The sequence below is a fragment of the Schistocerca gregaria genome, chromosome 3 (assembly GCF_023897955.1).
Source record: "Schistocerca gregaria isolate iqSchGreg1 chromosome 3, iqSchGreg1.2, whole genome shotgun sequence".
In the NCBI taxonomy this organism is placed as follows: Eukaryota; Metazoa; Arthropoda; class Insecta; order Orthoptera; family Acrididae; genus Schistocerca; species Schistocerca gregaria.
This window is the reverse complement of record NC_064922.1, coordinates 224,232,821-224,254,168: the sequence shown is the minus strand read 5'-3', so window position 1 is coordinate 224,254,168 and position 21,348 is coordinate 224,232,821. Positions and strand designations below refer to the sequence as shown.

Here is a 21,348-nt window from a genome sequence, read left to right as displayed (position 1 = left end):
GAACTAAGAATGCATGTCCTGAGTAATGAAATGAGACATCTGAGAAATGTCAATGGAAAAGCACGTATGGAATCAGCAATGTAAAACAAATCAACAAAATAAAAGAACGTGCACTGAACATTTACACAATATAGATCATAAAAGATTACTAGCAGAAATAAAGAAATGCAAGCTACGCTCAAAAGTAGATTCTGGAAGAAAAATATTAGGTGAAATTATAAGGAATATTGTGGCGTTTAGTACTGAAACGTGGACGTGTGTCAGTATCATGGATGTAATACATCAATTTATAGGTAATTTAGCCTTTTGAGGAGAAACATTTGACTTTTAAGACAGCTACTCAAACTTAATGACGTGTCATCAACAGAAGATGCGAGTTCTGTACAAACAACAGAAAAGAACAAATCCATAGTTACGAAACGTATCATTTCGCGTTTAGTGCCCCATAAGCGCTATGTGTGTATCTTACCCAGTCTGTAAACGCTCTGTTCCAAACAGTGCGCGGATTGAGTTCCATTGAGAGATGTCAGTGTCTTAATAACGACCTTCGCTACGGAAACTGTTTCCACTTATCTGAATCTTTTGTATTTCTCTAGCTGTTTTGCCGCGTGTGTGCAATATTATTCTTCATCCGGGGCAGCTCAAGAAATACTATCAACCCTGCAGCAAAGCAGTGTTTGACCACTACGTAAAATTGAAGTAGCACCACATTGTTACATTCTGCATACGTCAATTACTTGATGGAATTTTGCAGTTTGATAATAGCTCAGCTACATTTGCACTTACATTTCTGAAAAAGAGGACGTGTTTTCAACTTTTACTCTTGAGTGAACTTTATCGCCATATGCCTCAAACAGTGACTCAAATTCATAAAGCAAATCTCGAAGGAGTTTGAATCTGACACGGCAAGAACGAATCCCAATCTAATATTATCCATAAGTAAGCATCCAGGACGTGTCGCAGTTAACTTCAGAATATGATTAGTTCCACTTTCTGTTAAAAACCAAGTACGCAAGACAACTTACCGTCTTCCTTTCTGTCGATTTAGGTCATAAAGCGTGCCGTTTTTTAAGCAGAGAAACTGTGACTGAAAACGTTATCTATTAGGTTGTGATACTTACATCCTTGAGACCCACACCACATCAACTTCAGCAACAGATATGATACGGTTTTAGAACCATTAACTTGTAAAGCAACTTAATATGCGATATTCGACGCTTTAGCGTATCAAGCGGTCGGCACAATATGTCTGGTTCCCACCATATCATGCGTAATCTTGCAGACTATGTTTTACTTGAAATATTCGAACTGGACGTATAGTTTACGCTGCTCTCGCTTGTCTAAGGATTCTGAGAAGAATATCCATTCCTGACGAATCGCAGAGAGACGAATCTATCCGGATACATATAGCCTCTATATATACAATTAATGTATACCAGTTTTGCCATGACAGAGCTAATAATTTATTGAACGAGACAAGAATTACGGATCTATAAAGCGAAGCATAGATGGCAGCTCACGTTTAAGCACTTACACAAGGTACACTGTGGGAGACGAAGAAAGATATCAAAGATTCTGCAGCTCAACAGGTAGTTATTTCAGGACGTTTATCCTCCTCTCTTAAATCTACTTTACAGTAAGGTAATTATAGGTTACCGCCACAGAAATGAAGTCTATAATAGAGTAGCGTTGAGGTGACCCACTGAAATATGTTGATCCAAACCACAAGCAATGATGGTAAGTAACAGTATTTTGTAATATAATATTAGTATAACTCCTGAAACAATGTTAGTATCTAACGGTAGGTGAACTCCATTACACCTGTGTGACGTGTACTGTAGTTAGGGACAGTGTGTCTTGCCCTACTATTTATCATTAAATTAAAACTATTGGAATGACAGTCTTCCTTTTGCAGCTTGTCGTTCTCGGTTTGCTTTTGTTCCTTATTTTGGTTACAATATACAGCAGGGGAATAAGGTAAGTGTTGCTCACAGCTGGCAGCTTGAAGTAAGCAGTATTTCACGTAGTTAAAGGCTATAAGGACCAAAATTCACGTTCGTACGAATCCACCTGAATCAGTGTTATCGTTTCGTCTTCCACGGCATCGTAAGCGTCAAGGGAACTACCACTTCTCTGAGGCAGGCATACGATTCACTGACTCATCCTAATAGCCGCAGGACGCAATGCGGGCATCACCACATGACAGAAGCAGCTCCCCTCTGATTCATCACCCATGACCAGTAAACTTAGGTTATTAATTTCACTGGCCCATATAACAGCTGCAGGACGTAGGACACAATGAAGGCAGGATGACATGATAGAATCAGCTTACCCCTGATTAAAAGCACTGATGATGAATAAATTTAAATATTGAATTCCACCAATAAATGATCTTACTTTGTCTCTTCCCTACTCTTAATATTAAATTTTACATACGTTCGCTTTAACGGATAGTAGGGGCAGAAAAAAGTTGGAAATTTGTGGTAAGTTCATAAGCGACCAAACTGCTGAGGTCATCGGTCCCTTAATCTAACTTAAACTAACTTACGCTAAGGACAACATACACACACCCATGCCCGAGGAAGGACTCGAACCTCCGTCATGGGAAGCCGCGCCTCAGATCACGCGGCTACTGAAGAGACAAAGTTACATTTCTCAGATACTATAAATTATCCTGTTGAAGACTAATTGAACATGGTTGATTACTTAGATTAAAAATGGTGTCGTCTACGATACAAATAAATTTCCTTTGCACTGTCCTTTACGTGAGAGGTATAGCGAGATGGCGTCATATCAGGTTGAAACCTATTGAGGTCTGCATTTTAGGCCTTTATAACAGCTGTAACACTCCATAGGTCAATGGAAAGAAACTGGGTTTAATGAAATGTGAATAACAGTCTAGCATTATGAAGGTATTCATTGGAATTGAGCATAAAAGCGCGGCTTTGAAGCTGAAATACGATGGCGCAATGCATAGCGTGCAAGGAGATTGCCAGCTGAAGTTTTAAAAATTAGTGATCACGGATAATGTTTAAATAATGTTAATAATGTAAGTGCTCAGCACAGAGTTCATTCTAAGCAAAATGTAGTGTCCACCCAAGGAAATTCGTCACCGTCTAGAAGCGATACGAAAGTCAAGAACGAAGAGAGTTACTAACAAGGTAAGACACAGAGAGATAACTAGTTTGCAGAAATCTGGAGCTGTGCAATACTAACGAACAAGAATGCAACTGTTTATAGGAGTTGACAATGTAGTATATACACACTATTGTATTGATTGTACGAGCAACATTGCCTGTAAGTTGTGGGAAAGGAACTGTACCACAGTATTAATTGGAAGTGGATTCAAGTCCCATGATTCTTTACGGAGCTTATCGGAACGATGCGGGAGACCCGCACTGCTGTACTAGGCCAGGTCCTAATGGAGGTGGTTTGCCATTGCCTTCCTCCGACCCGTAATTCGGAGGAATGATAATGATGAAGATACAACAGCATCCAGTCATCTAGGGGTTAGTGAAAATCCCTGACTCCGGGCCGGGAAACGAATCCGGGACCCCGTGCTCGGGAAGCGAGACCGCTACAGCTAGACCACGAGCTGCGGACAGAAGATTTATTAATAGAGGATAAATATAAACGTGTGATGACTTCAAATGGCGTACATTTCTTAGGTTAAAATTATAAAATGCACCGCTTAACTTACACACGTAAAAAGCATCCTCCTTCTGTCACGTCACTTGTTATAGTTATTCATTGAGTATTCAGAGTAGCAGGTTGTAGATTTAAGAAAATTCTTCATTGATTTGTGTCGGCAGCTCATCTTGTTACTCATGCACAGTGCATAACACAGTACACTGAGAAACAGAGAAATGACGTGATTTGTGCGTGAGGTGAGATGTGATCCGAACATAAAGATTCTCTCATACTGACAGAGGAAACAAAGGTACCATTTTCATTACCAACGTGAGGAGAGTTTCCCTAGGAACATTGTTCCTGGTAGCTTCTGTTTTCTCTAAAATTTGTCTAGAATTTCCATTTAATGGAAAAAGTGGAAAATTACCGTTTGTTATCATTATCTCTCTGCGGAGAATCTCTCGTACCATTTTGTGCGGACAAGACGAAAGTCTACAAAATCTTGTTAATAAGTAACAGACATCATAACAAAAATAATAAAGTAAAGAACACACATCAGTGTAATGAGGCCATCTACATCCAACGATATCCTTTTCAGTTATGTGTACTTGAGTTACCTCTTCTCCATCTATGAGACAGGGAACTTAAAAACTAAGGAATTCTCAATATTTAATTCTAGTCAATACAGCCGAAATATGTATTATTTAGGTTTTAATTGGTATAATAATATACGTGTTTAATATCACATAGCACACACTTTCAGTACCCTCTCAACGGTTGTGATTGATATAACTTTCTACTTTTTTTCAGTCACTTGTTAATGCTTCCTAATGCATGGTTGCAAAGGATAAATCATTCATAATATTTTAAATCTTGTCGTGTGTGCACAGTGTCTATGTCAATTGTGTGTCTACATCTTTAATCAAAACAATCGCTGTCTACAACGAGCTAACGAATTATTTCGTCAGTTAGCATCAAGGCTCTATCAACGTACTATAAGTCGCCCAACGCAGCCATGTGAATTAATAATTGGATATTGTATTCTACTTCATAGAAGGACACGAAGTAGTTGCAAATTGAGGAGAATGAGGTAACGGAACGGGTGGCACGTTCTCTACTTCTCTTTCTATTTAGTGGCAGAAACTGCAGCAAATTTAATATGGGTCTGACGTCTGTTACTTCGGAAAACAAAATAGTATAGAATAACGAAACCTCAGGTTCACTATGTCTGATGACAAATTCTAACGATATGTCGATTTGGGAATTTACTGCATCACATTTGGATGAGTTCTTATGTCGTATTCTATTAAAAATTCTGCTGCTGTCTCTTTAGAAAGGCTGTTCTACAGTCAGGATATGGGGAGATACTCAGTTACCCTCTTATTACGTGAAATTGGGTAAATATTGGGAAACTTTTCAACTTTAAGATACCTTCAGTTCTATAGCCTCAATGGTGACACACCAAATTAATACTATTTGTTCTGCTAATTTGACTGAAAATTCGTGGCATAGCGAATAGGAACGTGATTGAAATTTCTACGCATAGTGAATGGGAATAGTACATAGTAACTTTGCAGTGGCTATATGTAAGTGCAGATTCCTTTTCCACATATCATACCTATATGTTCACGATGTTAATTAATTCACGATTTCGCACCCAATGCAAGTGAATAGCAATAGAAATTAATTACTTTCATTACACGTCTAGATTTTCTACAAACTGCCTTGCCATCACCAGAGTAATTTTCCTAACTCCTCCAAAGATATGGTCACAATGACTGATGTATCACAAAACATAAGACTAAAGTTGGTGAATGCTGTTAATGCTTTGTGTTCCCTAATGCTGTATATCATTATTAGCTGAGTGCCCTGTGTTGCTGGGATATGTACTCATTCGAATCTTCTGTTAGGCTCTCTCCTCTTCCCTTCTGTCTGTCAATCCCCCCACACTTCTTTCTCTCTGTCCACCCCCTCCACCCGCTTTCTGTCCATCCCCTCCTTATATCCATCTGCTCTGTGCCTCTCTCTCTGCCTGTCAACTGCCCCTCTAATTCCTTCATTTCATATTTCTCTGTCCGTATACTCCTTCCACCTCGGTCCATTTCCTCCTCTTTCCGCCCACCTCCTCTTCCTCCTTCTCCCCTTCCAACTCAACTTCTCTTTATGTCCATTTCCCATTTCTCTTTTTCTTCTTACTGGCCGTCTCTTGCTCCCCACTCCACACTCTGTCCCTCTCATACTCTACCCCTTCAATGCCCTACTCTCCTTACTACCTGATCTTTCCTTTTATCTTTCCATTTCTCCCTCTCTCTCTTTGACAGTCCCCTCCCTACTCTCTCTGTCCATCTCCTCCTACCCTTTCGCTTTTCACATTATCACTCCCTCCGGAATAGGAGGTTGCTGCTTATTATTCCCACAGCACTTCTTACCAGACTGTGTGCAATACGTTTATCACGTTCAACTGAAATCAAAGCAGGGTTAGGAAGAATTTTTAACCCACAATTTTGCCCACCTATGCACTTGCCACATACATTTAACATATTTTCATCACATTTCATCTCTGTCTCTAGAGATTGGCGTCCTGCAGTTTCGTTTTCTTGCAGCTCGATGTTTATGACTTCATATCTTCTCAACTATTTGTTGTACAGTAATATAATTTTGCATCTAAATTCTGTGGTATAAGTGGATACTGCCTGCAAAACGTGTTCCGAATCGAGTTAGTAATACAGATGTATTAGAGTGTCATGCATGATGCGGTAGTTCTACAAATATCTTAGTGCTTATTACGTCGTATGTCCTGACATATGTGTCTCACAATCATATTTTGCAGATACATTCAATTTTATATGTACATGCTGTCTTCAAAATGTATTTCGAATAGAGTTAGCAGTAAAGAAGTAATAAACTGAAACGTCATATCCGATTTTACTGCACAAGCAGCAAAAATGTAGTAGCGATAAACTTTTTTGCTTCCATCAGTTTTTGCGGGGTGTCAGAGAGAGAAAGTATTGTAAGGGTATCATATTATGTGTTAAGTTTGTTGCAGGTCACTAAGTGCTCTCACGCTCAAGTCCTGGGTGAATGTAGTCTGGCTATTTGAGGTTCGTAAGTTACAATACTTTTCGACGCCACCCTGACTATTTTGAGATGTTTGAGATGGAGACAATTCTTAGGTTCGTCCCAGACAGTAAGTGACATGTGAATCAAGTTTGGTTGCAATCAATCCATTGGTTTAGGAGATGTGAATCTACATACATACATACACTTTTACGGTTTGTGGATGTACTGATATATAGCCTGATCTATAAGCAAGGGTATATTGCAATAACTTTCACCTCAACCACGCCAAGTCTTCGTGCAAAGTATAACAAAAATACTGGAAGGTATTACTGTAATAAATCTGAAGATACATTCACACTGGACTTTTGATACTGCAATGTTTTGCTGTGTCAAGCGTCTCCTAAGCGATATGGCAGCTATAGCACACATACTGCCCTGATCTGTCGAATAAGAACATATTTTCAGGAAATAAATGGAAATCTGCACCTTTTCCTCACCTTTAGGTCACCGCATTATTAATTTAAGGGCAGTCTTTGTGTTGTAGTCAAGGCGTACGTGGGACTTAGTTGTTCATTATAGGTGATTAATGAGACAATAATATTTCACTCCTTCATTTCTAACACTAATAGTTCTCTTCAACTCTCGTTAATAAGTAGACTAATGTTTCTTTTGGTAGTGTTGACAAATATCACCATGGGAACAATTTGTCGTTGAAGCTGCATCACCAGTTCTGCGGACCACAAGAAATTAAATGACACGTATTGGTACCGTACACGGTACACAACTGTGCGTTTCGTAAGCTGGACAACGTCAGCCATTTCACGTGCAAATATCCCAAACCCTTTGACGAACATCATTGAAGCCTAATTGTTTTTTTAATGGCATTTATTTAGGAAAGTCATTCATGTGTCTCGAATTGTAATTTGACGTCGTTTCTATAACTGCGTTTATCACATCTTACCATCATGCAGGTGTTAGTATTACTTTTCATCGCGACATCAATTAACAGACTGTACGTTTCTAATGGCAACATAATGGAACCAGACGTAAACTCAACTCCTACACAGAGAAGAATTGCAAATGACCCACGAGTGTGGGATTCGCCGAAAACACAAATGGTTTGTCACATGAGTTTAACACCGAAAACGGTCTCATGGAGAGCAACATGCATAAGAATAAAGTCTACAGCAAAAATAATACTCATCAAACAGCATATGATCACACGCCAATGAATTGGATAAAAGTACTGCGTTTCTAATAATAGGCTGTTCAAATGGCTCTAAGTACTGTGGGACTTAACATCTGAGGTCATCAGTCCCCTAGATTTAGAACTAAGTAAACCTAACGACATCACACACATGCATGCCTGAGGCAGGATTCAAACCTGCGACCGTAGCAGCCGCGTGGTTCCGGACTGAAGCGCCTAGAACCGCTCCGCCACAGCGGCCGGCAGTAGGCTGTTCTGATACCCAAGCGGGGATTACTCAGGAGGAAATTGCCATCAGAAAGATGAAAGATGATAACATAATACTAACAGGATCACGGAACGCAGAAAGACAAACATTAATTTTTCTTTGTTATGAATTGTAAAGTAGAAACAATTTAGCACGATAACGGTACCGACTCAGTGTTAATGAGGATCTGAAGAACGAGTGCCTCGTAGAGCATTGACTTCTGCAGTATGTGATAACATGCAAACTTATTAGTAGGTAGTTGAGGAAACGCAGAAAAGGTTATGAAAGTGGAAGCTACAACGTATTATTTAAAATTTTCGTGTTTTGTTTTGTCCCATTTAATGTTTTGTTCACGTCATCCCCAGTCAGCTTCGAAATGACAGTGGATGAAGCTTAGTCTTTACCGTTTGTATAAATATTTACATATTTTACTACTTTGAGCGGCATAAGGAACGATACAGAAATCGAAAAGGGTGTGGGATGACGTCACTGGACGCGTACAGAGCAATGACATTGCGGAGCGTGACACCTGGCGGGATCCGCCACTACTACGCCTGACTGTGAGCTCCGACAAATAACGTTTCTTTCTATGAAGAAATAATATAACTGACTATTAAGTGAGGTGTAACAAGTAAGCCGCAGTGTCTGATATTATTGTGAAGGGGAACGAAAACGGCTTTCACTTGTTTCGTCCTGTAAGGAGCAGCTGGAACTATTACTTGGCTCTGGTTTTCTTGTGTTAATGGGTTTTAGGTTTAGAATTCATTCCTGTCGGTTTCTTAGGTGTACAATTTGGGATCGTCAGGTTCCGTTGATGATATGGAAAACGTTTTTGGTCAAGCTAGAGTAGTCCACTCGTGGTATATGAAATAGAATTTCACACGCCTTTTCGGTACAAGTGAGGTGGACCGTTTTTGAGTTGGACGCCCACTACAGGAGATGTTCAAAAGCCTGGATGGGCGTAAGCTCATAAACGTTTTTGGGTGGGGCTGGAAGAAATGAAAGGAAATGAAGAAATATGACTTGTGAATTGAGCCAATAAGGGACTAGCAGTTTATTGCTGGGCATGCTGGAAGGATCTTTCAGACATTTATTAATCACAATAGGTAATTTGAGGAGGTCAAAACAATGGAAGATGTAGATAATTCTGAGGAAATATTTGGTTTTTTTCTCAGCAACAGAAAGTACAAACACGAATAACAACTTAATTTAGTTGTACACAGGAAACATATCCAGGCCTGTTCTCAGCATTGTGAAAAAGCAAAAACGTTTCATAGAGGGAAACAACTATGTCATAGTAACAAATGGAGCTTCTGCTGACAAAACAGTAGAAGTATATAGACTGCAATTAATGTAGTCCACAAATTTTTCAGGTGATGGGTAAAAGAGGACCACCTAAACTACACTCGAGTGGTTAGTAATGTAGCTTTTACCAGTGGTGGCCAATGGATTAACAGAAGTGCATAAAATCTGTACAGTGCAGCAGACTACATACAATGTTTAGTGCACGTTACTTTCAAGGAATGGATAATAGTTCTTAGTACTATAGTGTCATTTGTATTGGGCTGCAGACACCTATGAACTGAATCGCTGTAAAAGGAAGAAGAGGCTACGTCATCCGTCGGAAATTATTTTCGACACTTCCTTTGAACTTCATTGAGAGCAAACTGCCACAGAACTGGTCAGTATTACGCATAGCAAGTATTTAAAACAATATTAGCAGTTACCACAGTAAATCAGATTGAGGAGTCTATACGTCGGAGAATGCTCTGAATCGACCCACAAATCTCTATTTAACGGTCTGGAGGTTTTTTTCGAGGCTTAAGTAGGAAAGTAGCTTGTAGTTAAACAATACAATAGGGAATTTATTATTTTCATTTCCTGCACGTGTTACGTGATTGACTATTGGAATACTATATGAGTTGCAGGTATGTGATTTATTCATAATATAATCAATAAAACACACACACAGACACACCTACACGTTCTGATACTAACATGTAATGACGAAAGGCAAACGTGATCGAGCAAGAAAACTTTGTCATTGGTGTGAATCCTTTCTAATGTACTATAACAGTTAGACAATATCTAAAAGAAACGAAATGCTTCCCTCAATACCTAGGTTAGAGAATTCCCTCCCTAGGCCCGACAAGACGCCTCCTGAAACGCGGCAAGGCAGGAGTAGGCAAAATGCAACAGGGAATAATATTAATGTGCTAATAGTAAACTACAGGAGCGTCTATAGAAAGATCCCAGAACTGCTCTCATTAATAAACGGCCACAACGCCCATATAGTACTAGGGACAGAAAGTTGGCTGAAACCACATGTAAACAGTAATGAAATCCTAAACTCAGATTGGAATGTATACCGCAGAGACAGGCTGGACAGTGAAGGGGGAGGCGTGTTTATAGCGATAAGAAGTGCAATAGTATCGAAGGAAATTGACGGAGATTCGAATTGTGAAATGATTTGGGTGAAGGTCACGGTTAAAGCAGCTGTTGTGGCTCAGCACCTGGAGAATAATTTGGAAAATATTTCGAGTAGATTTCCCCACCATGTTATAGTTCCGGGTGGAGATTTTAATTTGCTGGATATAGACTGGGAGACTCAAACGTTCATAACGGGTGGCAGGGACAAAGAATCCAGTGAAATATTTTTAAGTGCTTTATCTGAAAACTACCTTGAGCAGTTAAACAGAGAACCGACTCGTGGCGATAACATATTAGACCTTCTGGTGACAAACAGACCCGAACTATTTGAATCAGTTAATGCAGAACAGGGAATCAGCGATCATAAAGCGGTTACTGCATCGATGATTTCAGCCGTAAATAGAAATATTAAAAAAGGTAGGAAGATTTTTCTGTTTAGCAAAAGTGACAAAAAGCAGATTACAGAGTACCTGACGGCTCAACACAAAAGTTTTGTTTCAAGTACAGATAGTATTGAGGATCAGTGGACAAAGTTCAAAACCATCTTACAATATGTGTTAGATGAGTATGTGCCAAGCAAGATCGTAAGAGACGGGAAAGAGCCACCGTGGTACAACAACCGAGTTAGAAAGCTGCTGAGGAATCAAAGGGAACTTCACAGCAAACATAAACATAGCCAAAGCCATGCACACAAACAAAAATTACGCGAAGCGAAATGTAGTGTAAGGAGGGCTATGCGAGAGGCTTTCAATGAATTCGAAAGTAAAGTTCTATGTACTGACTTGGCAGAAAATCCTAAGAAATTTTGGTCCTATGTCAAAGCGGTAGGTGGATCAAAACAAAAAGTCCAGACACTCTGTGACCAAAATGGTACTGAAACAGAGGATGACAGACTAAAGGCCGAAATACTAAATGTCTTCTTCCAAAGCTGTTTCACAGAGGAAGACTGCACTGTGATTCCTTCTCTAGATTGTCGCACAGTTGAAAAAATGGTAGATATCGAAATAGGCGACAGAGGGATAGAGAAGCAATTAAAATCGCTCAAAAGAGGAAAGGCCGCTGGTCCTGATGGGATACCAGTTCGATTTTACACAGAGTATGCGAAGGAACTTGCCCCCTTCTTGCAGCGGTGTACCGTGGGTCTCTAGAAGAAGAAAGCGTTCCAAAGGATTGGAAAAGGGCACAGGTCATCCCCGTTTTCAAGAAGGGACGTCGAACAAATGTGCACAACTGTAGACCTATATCTCTAAGTCGATCAGTTGTAGAATTTTGGAACACGTATTACGTTCGAGTATAATGTCTTTTCTGGAGACTAGAAATCTACTCTGTAGGAATCAGCATGGCTTTCGAAAAAGACGGTCGTGTGAAACCCAGCTCGCGCTATTCGACCACGAGACCCATAGGGCCTTAGACACGGGTTCACAGGTAGATGCCGTGTTTCTTGACTTCCGCAAGGCGTTTGACACAGTTCCCCACAGTCGTTTAATGAACAAAGTAAGAGGATACGGACTATCAGACCAATTTTGTGATTGGATTGAGGAGTTCCTAGATAACAGAACGCAGCATGTCATTCTCAATGAAGAGAAGTCTTCCGAAGTAAGAGTGATTTCAGGTGTGCCGCAGGGGAGTGTCATAGGATCGTTGCTATTCACAATATACATAAATGACCTGGTGGATGACATCGGAAGTTCACTGAGGCTTTTTGCAGATGATGCTGTGGTGTATCGAGAGGTTGCAACTATGGAAAATTGTACTGAATTGCAGGAGGATCTGCAGCGAATTGACGCATGGTGCACGGAATGGCAATTGAATCTCAATGTAGACAAGTGTAATGTGATGCGAATACATAGAAAGATAGGTCCCTTGTCATTTAGCTACAAAATAGCAGGTCAGCAACTGGAAGCAGTTAATTCCATAAATTATCTGGGAGTACGCATTAGGAGTGATTTAAAATGGAGTGATCATATTACGTTGATCGTCGGTAAAGCAGATGCCAGACTGAGATTCATTGGAAGAATCCTAAGGAAATACAATCCGACAACAAAGGAAGTAGGTTACAGTACGGTTATTCGCCCACTGCTTGAATACTGCTCAGCAGTGTGGGATCCGCACCAGATAGGGTTGATAGAAGAAATAGAAAAGATCCACCGGAGAGCAGCGCGCTTCGTTACAGGATCATTTAGTAATCGCGAAAGCGTTACGGAGATGATAGATATACTCCAGGGGAAGACTCTGCAGGAGAGACGCTCAGTAGCTCGGTACGGGCTTTAGTTAAAGTTTCGAGAACATTCCTTCACCGAAGAGTCAAGCAGTATATTGCTCCCTCCTACGTATATCTCGCGAAGAGACCATGAGGATAAAATCAGAGAGATTAGAGCCCACACAGAAGCATACCGACAATCCTTCTTTCCACGTACAATACGAGACTGGAATAGAAGGGAGAACCGATAGAGGTACTCAGGGTACCCTCCGCCACACACCGTTAGGTGACTTGCGGAGTATGGATGTAGATGTAGATGTAGATACCCGAGCCGGCTGCTCATAACTCTTTCATTCATGTTACGTGAAATTTGTGCATAATTCAGTTTAAGCGTTTCTACAGTAATACGTAAAGAAAATAAAAGAAGAAAACCCTTGGTCCATGAACAATTATTTCAAAACTAAACAGTTATCCCACAGAAGGTGAAGATCTAAATTATGGATAAGTAATTGTGCTGCCACAGCAAACCAGCGAACTTTCCAAGAGCACAAAATATATTCAGATCTTTGTTGTGTGTTCTTCAAAGATCAAAATTTTCATTTCTTTGTTGATATGAAAATTATGCATGCGTAAGAGGAAGTGGAGTACCAGAATATTTATACTCCAGTACATAAACTCGCTTCACATTACTAATACAAATAAATTAAAGCCATAATTGACTGCATGTGTTAAAGTTACCACAATATTTTATCTTTTGGATGAAAGTAAATTTACGTATCATTACATACGAAAATAATCGGTCTAAAAACTGTGCGCAATAGGTATCTACTGAGAAAAATATTAAGATAGCATCACTTCGAGAAGTACACCCAAAAAGAGAATGATCTTTCTCTTAGGTATTTTGTGGCTTGCTGTCCTTTCTTTCTTGTTTCCCAGGCCCATAATTTATTAGCTGTGTTTACTCAGAACTATGCGATACGTCTCATAGCACTTAACGCAGCTTTGTCAGTGCCATTTCTTTCTCAAGCAACATTCATGAAACATATATAGAATAGATTTTGCTGCATATTCCTTTTTTAATTTTGGTCCTCATATTTTGTGCCTTTTTTATATTTCGCTTTAGACCTATGTTATCCTAGTTCCATATGGTTTTTATTAATTGTTTATTTAAAATTTATGTCACAGTTGATGTAGTTTATACTGGGGACAAGATTCCAATATAGCCATTCATTTTCAAAACAGACCTGCACTAAGGTACAGCACGCTCATATTTACAGGACATGTACATCAGTACGTTCTGCAGAAATTATTGGCGTTTCAGTCATCTAGGTTCAGCAAACTTAGTGTTGCTAGTAGGCACAAGGTTCGCAATGGGCCCTTATAACTTGTTCCTTGCGTGATGGCATCGACGCTGGCCAGCCGCTGTGGCCGAGCGGTTCTAGGCGCTTCAGTCCGGAACCACGCTGCTGCCACCGTCGCAGGCTCGAATCCTGCCTCAGGCATGGATGTATGTGATGTCCTTAGGTTAGTAAGGTTTAAGTAGTTCTAATCTGGAGGACTGATGACATCACATGCTAAGTCCCATAGTGCTTAGAGCCATAGTTTTTTTAGCATCGACGAGTATAAGGTTAAGTGGTTGTCCTGTGAAATAGCCATCATTGTTGTATTCATCTGGTTCCAAAGTTCATCTGTGGTTGGGTCACATCGCTGCACTCATCGTTTCACCATACCCCAGACATTTTCGATTGGCAACAAGTCTAGTGATTTGGCGGGCCAGAGCAAAAATCTGACATCATTTGACACCAAAAAGGCACCTATGAACTGAATCGCGGTAAAAGGAAGAAGAGGCTACGTCATCCGTCGTAAATAATTTTCGACACTTCCTTTGAATTTCATTGAGAGCAAACTGCCACAGAACTGGTCAGTATTACGTATAGCAAGTATTTAAATCAATATTAGCAGCACTGTGTTGATAGAGGTGGTATACAGAAAAGGTATGGATACTGGTCGCAGGATGTTATTTACTGGGTCACACAGGTCACGGTGTCCTGGACGAGCACCAACTGCGATTTGTGGTTGTACCCAATGACCCCTCCCCCCCCCCCCCCCATAAGGCCTTGAGTTGCTGCTGTACGTCTTGCGCGAATGCAGTCACTGTGATGCTGCTCACCCTGTCTGTGGCGAACCAAACCGCGGCCATCAATTTCAAACAAACCAGAACGTGGACTTGTCCGAAAGACGGTCTGCTGCCATTGATGTCCCGAGTGACGCCATTCCACTCACCACTGCCTTCTAACATGTTTCTGCGCATTGGTAAAGGGTAGGCAGAGAAATGGACGACGTGCACGAAACCCAGTGTACGATGTGTTACACTGTTCCACAGTTGCGGAAGAACTGAGGAGGACACAGATCTGTCCTGCAATGCCATTCATATGAGGTGTCGACCTTCTCGGAGGATGGTCTGACCCATCTCGTCGTGCTCTACTGCCGTCCGCGAACAATTCTGCGCATGCCCGTTGTTCTGCCGAAACACTTCGTCCCATACGAGCAACAATTTACAAAACTGAAGCATCACATTCTCTGATGTCAGTAACTCCCTCTCATTATGACTCACTGATTTGACGATAAAATTCGCGCATAGATCTGCGAGGAACGCTGCACGTCTACTCAAGAAATATTGATCCATTATCTTCGGTTTATAGCGAGAACGAGAGTCGCAGGCACATTTTACCAGTAGGTGGTGCCGTGACGCGATATCGATGTTGAACCTGAACCCACCGGCTGACATGTTTAAAATGCTAATCATTTCTTTAGAGCATGTCCTGTGAATAATAACGTCCTAACTCTAGTCGTTCAAGGTGTTCTGCTTTTTTTCTGAACACGAGTGTAAATTGTATAATAGAGCTCTACAAGCATTTAAAACAAATATTTTTTAAATAAAGTCACTCCTTACCTCATATTTTATGGTACAATATCTAAGCGCAATGATCTGTACACCTGTATCTATCTGTATTATCTCCTGCTGGAAAGGCTTTGTACATTCCTTTAAAAAAAAGTTGTTTTAATAAAGTCATGGGAACTAATGTGCAGCAACGACATCTAGCATACCAGATGCAAATAACTCAATAATCGGTGTACGACAGTGTAATAGTTGCCTCACATTGTCAGTATTTATGTTATTATGTGGTATTCAATTTCTGTAATTTTGTGACGAATCTTCCTTAGATAAAGACCGCCACTGTGCATTTTGTAATCACACACATACGCACACACACACACACACACACACACACACATACACACACACACACACACACACACACACACACACACGTATATATATATATATATATATATATATATATATATATATATATATATATATATATATATATATATATTCCAGTCACAGACCACAAAGTGTTTATAAATCAAGTTATTAATTACAATCAATAACGACCACAATCGGATCTCTGTATACATAGGGCCGATTAATAATAACAATTAATAACTTGATTTACGAATACTTTGTGGCCTGTGACTGGAATACGAGAAAATAAATATTTCCCTAGGTGAATGAAGAATTTTTACTGTGCCTATCTGTACGTCGCAGCCTTTGAGAGAAAGTGAAACGAGTCCTAAGAATTTTTGAAAACGACATACAGCAATTTTACGCATTATGAAATGAATTCGTTCATTTAAAGATTACTTACTATTCCATGTCAATGAGCCATGTGAGACCAAATGAAAGAGTAATTCAACTGTCTCGATTTTTGGAGTTCCTTATATTCTACTTGAGGGGTATCAGATGTGGGACTGACGAAATGCTCGAGTTTAAAATTGAAAACCACTTAGCAGGCGAAGTAAGTAACGAATTCTGCTACTTGGGAAGCAAAATAACGAAAGATCGACGAAGCGAGAAAGACACAAAAAGCAGACTAGTACAGGCGAACAGGGAATTCATGGCCAAAGGAAATCCTCTAGCATCAAAATCAAGTGTTAATTTGAAGTAGAAATTTCTGGAAACATACGTTTGGAGCATAACATTTTATCCTAGCAAATCATGGACTGAAACTGCCTGGCAGATTAAAACTGTGTGCCCCATCGAGACTCGAACTCGGGAACTTTGCCTTTCGAGTCTCGGTCGGGCACACAGTTTTAATCTGCCAGGCAGTTTCATATCAGCGCACACTCCGCTGCGGAGTGAAAATCTCATTCTGGACATCATGGACTGCTGGAAATAGGAAAATAAGAGAATTGAAGCTTTAGAGATGTGGTGTTGTAGAAGAATGATGAATACTAGGTGGATCGATATGAGAAATTCTCAATCGAATCATTGAGGAGAAGAACATGTGGAAACCACTGACACAAGCACGGGAAACGATGATAAGACGTGTGTCATGAAGGAATAACTTCCATAGAACTAAGGGGAACTGTAATAAACTACAGTGGAGACAGAGACTGGGATACATCCAACAATTAATTGGCAGGTAGGGTGTAATAGTGGAATTCGTATCGGGCCACCTCAAACCATTCAGCACTAAAAAGAAAGACCCACTCTCGACAGACGTCATAGATCAATGAAATATGAGATGACCGAATCTATTCACACAACCTACATCAACAATCAGTTTGGTTACTTCCCTCAATAGGCTCAGTCTGTATTCTTGATCAAGGTAATGAGCGAAAGTAGGAAAGACTCCATTATTTCCGTCAGACATAAATATTCATTTACTAATAATTGAAGTTCCTTTCACGTTCCTGTCGGAAATAAATGATAGAGCGAGGCTTAATACTCCTTGTGGCCTGACTAACCAGCACGTAACCAACTGTGAATAGAGTGGAGCACTGAGTACACCATCTCTCTGAACAATCAAAATACGGGTATTTGTGTTCGAAGGGCAATACATTTCGACAATTAAACGTATGTGTACGTCTTTTCAGAGCAGACAAATACTTAACTCTCCGCGGTCATGCTATGAAAATGTATATAATCGTAGAAGAGATAGCAATATAGTCTTAAGTGTGTGGTACATATTAATGATACAGATGACTGTAATCAGCAAAGTAAGAGAAAGTAAATGCACGTAGCAAATAATTCGCACTGAGTGTATATTTTTTATAGATACATAATTTCCAAGAAACTTCAGGGCTGGTAGAACTAGGCAACGCATTAAGAAAGACGTTAGAACAATCGACATGTTTAGGAAACTGTACTGTTTTTGCAGCGCGGGAAATAACGGCCAATGACGATATACAGAGTCTACATTGTCAGACTACTTTCATTTACCTTATACACTGCTCTGGTTGCATCTCTTCCTGCAGAAAATATTCAACCATAAATACAGTTCGTTCTTGCTGTCACACATCGGCGTTACATTTTTTGGGAATGAACAATACGTCTATGTAAGTCACCTGTAATAAGAAGGGGTGTGGCTGAACGTGTCCGTGTAAGCAGTTTACTTATTTCACGGCAGTATTGAAATGAAAGTTGCTAGGAAAGTTGTACGCACTGAAAAAACGTAACACGAAACTTTAAGCTGACCATCGTTCATGATCAACAAGCGTGCTGAGAAGAGTCAAACTGGAAGACTTGTTGACGCGAGAGTCAGCGGTCGCAGGTAGGAGCGGACGTGTTACGCGGGGCTGCCTAGCAAGCCATCCGGCAGGGGCGCCGGAGCCAGACTGAGGCGCGCACCGCACCAGCATAACGGCAGAGCGCCCGCCGTGCCACGCGAGAAGCCGCCATGCGCAGGCGCAGTCCGGGGCGACCTTTGTCCCTGTATCGGCGTCAGACAGACAATACGCACTATATGGTCAGCCTCTGTTTGTTCGTTACATCACGCCGTGTTTAGGGTTTTGTACATATGGAGCTCTAACAGGGATAAGTGACAACAATAGAGACATGTATGAACGATATAACATATTCTGATTACTCTTCAGAATCTAAATCCACATCTACACACATAGACCGTAAGCTGCCCTATGTGCACGGTGGAGATTACCTGATACTACTAGTAGTTGTCTTGTTTCCTGTTCCACTCGCAAATAGGGCAAAGAGGATGTTGTTGTCTATCTGCCTCCATATGAGCTCTAATTTCTCTTATCTTATCTTCACTGTCATTTCGCGAAATGTAGGCTGGTGGAAGTAGAATCGTTGTGCAGTGTGCCTCAAATGCTGGCCCCGCAGCTCGTAAACTTCTGAAAAATATCAAGCAGCCGTCTTCAGCTGCTCATAAAAATCTTCATATGCTCGAACTGTTTCACTCAACTATCATCAGAGCTATAAAAGCAATCACTGCATCTTGTTAGGCGAAATATAAAATAATTAACGCTAGGTGATAAAATCATATATTAGACATTGTTGCCGTATCGTACTTAGTATTGCCAATGTTTAAAAACTGTGCTAGATAGGACATTCATTCGTATTATAACTGTAATTGACGTTTGCATATTGAACAAGAATGAGTGCACAACCTAACACAGTTACTATTCAACAGCATAAGGCGGTAACACATTTTTCAGTTTCCTTAGTTTTGTGAAAAGAATCTCGTCTTCCCTCCAAGAATTCCCATTTCAGTTCATGATGTATCTCCGTAATACCTGCGTGTTGATGGAACCTACCGGTAACAGATATAGCGACTCGCCTCGGAATTGATTCTGTATATTCCTTTAATCTGACCATATGGGGAGTCCGAAAACTCCAGCAGCACTCAAGAATGTGTCGCAATAGCGTTCTATATGCGATTTCCCCTACAGCTGAACCAAAATTTCCAGATGTATTCCCAATGGATCGAAATCCAGACCCTCCCATACCATTACGTGCAACAGCTTTGCAACGTTACGCAAAGATATTTAATCGACATTACTGCGTAAATTAGCACGCTAGCAATGTTGTATTCGAACGTTACAGAATTGTTTTTCCTATTCACACGCATTAACTTACATTATTCTACATTTACAACAGGTTGGCATTCATCTCAGCAACTAAAAATTTTGTGTAAGTGCACTTGTAGCCTCCCACAATCAATCGGCGATGACACCTTGCCCTATACAACATCGTCATCAGCAGGCAGTCGCAGATTCCTGCTGTCTTTTCCCATCAGATAGTTCATGTATAAAGAGAGTAAGAGCGATCGTTTAACAATTACCTCAGACACTCCTGACGAAAACCATGGCTCTGATGAATGATCAGCACCCAGGACAACGAAATGGGCTTTATTGCAAGAGAAGGTTTCGAACCACTCACGTATCTCGGAACCTAATCCGTACGCTCGGGCCTTCTAAATCTTTGCTGCTTTGTTGACGATGCTTTTCTGAATCAAAGACATTTATTATATTCGAACTAAGAATATGTCCAAGAATTCTGCAGCAAAAGGTAATGACACTGATCTGTTATTTTGTGGGTTCGTTCTTTTACCCTTCTTACATAGAGGAGTTGCCTGAGCTCTTTCTTCAGTCACTTGGGATTCGCGGTGGCCGAGAAATTTGCCTTAAATACAAACTAAATAAGGGGCTATTATCAGGAAGTTCTCTCTGTAAAACCGAACAGGGAATCTTTGTGGACTTGGCGACTTATTTGTTTTCAAATCTTTCAGTAGCATCTTTACGCCAGTATGAGTATTATTATGTTCTCCATAGGGGAGTCTGCACGATGATCAGACGGCAATTTAATGTACGATCTTCTTGCATTTCTTGAACACAAAATTTAAAATTTCACGATTCCCTTCACTGTGTTATATTGCCACAGTAGAGCGATCAACAAGTGTCAGGATAGAAGCCTTCGATCTACTTAGCGATTTTAACTAAGACCAGTATTTTCTCGCGTTCTCGGCAAGATCTTTTGTTGAGGCATGACTGTGGAAATTGCATCCTTCACGCATCTATCTTTTTACAAGCGCAAGAATTTCTGACAACTTTTGTTTGTAACCATTGATGCGTTATTTTTTGAACTGAGATTGCAACAGTCTGTCTCCTCAGCGGTTTCGGAACTTTGTTCTTCATCCTCAGAAAAGCATTCGTATAATTTAAATTTATATTGGATATTAGCAAGTTTCTGTTTTTCATAAATGCTTTTCTTTCTATTGCTTGTCTGCAGCTTGGTTCAAATGGCTGTGAGCACTATGGGACTTAACATCTATGGCCATCAGACCCCTAGAACATAGAACTACTTAAGCCTAACTAACCTAAGGACAACACACAACACCCAGCCACCACGAGGCAGAGAAAATCCCTGACCCCGCCGGGATTCGAACCCGGGAACCCAGGCGCGGGAAGCGAGAACGCTACCGCACGACCACGAGATGCGGGCTCTGCAGCTTGTATCCTCTGTACGTGAGCAGTCATCAGTTACTTTGCTACACAAATATTAAAAGTCATCTAAAACGTTTCCTAACTGCTGTTGTAACATAATTATCCCAGCACCGCTTGTTTAAATTTGGCTACATTCAAATAACTGTAACGTATCTTCTTTTCGTAAAAAATAAAAGAAAAAAGAACATTCTATGTTCGCCGAAGCGTGGTAGCTAAGAGTAGTGCAATCGTTCAATGTAGTCATTTACGATCCTATGCGTC

At 40.4% G+C, this 21,348-nt stretch overlaps 1 protein-coding gene across 2 annotated transcripts in view; it reads right to left on the bottom strand.

Moving 5' to 3' along the window:
* The window catches only part of LOC126354543 (uncharacterized), a 426,012-nt gene extending 407,570 nt beyond the window's left edge, over positions 1-18,442 (bottom strand). The window contains exons 1-2 of one of the 2 annotated variants that reach the window (XM_050004274.1): positions 18,288-18,442; positions 18,065-18,189 (exon numbers count right to left, since the gene is read on the bottom strand). The gene's annotated coding sequence lies outside the window, so the exon portion shown is untranslated. Of the gene's footprint in view, positions 1-18,064 lie in introns of both variants that reach the window. The other variant, XM_050004275.1, reaches the window with a different exon arrangement.
* Between the last annotated feature and the right edge of the window lie 2,906 nt (positions 18,443-21,348).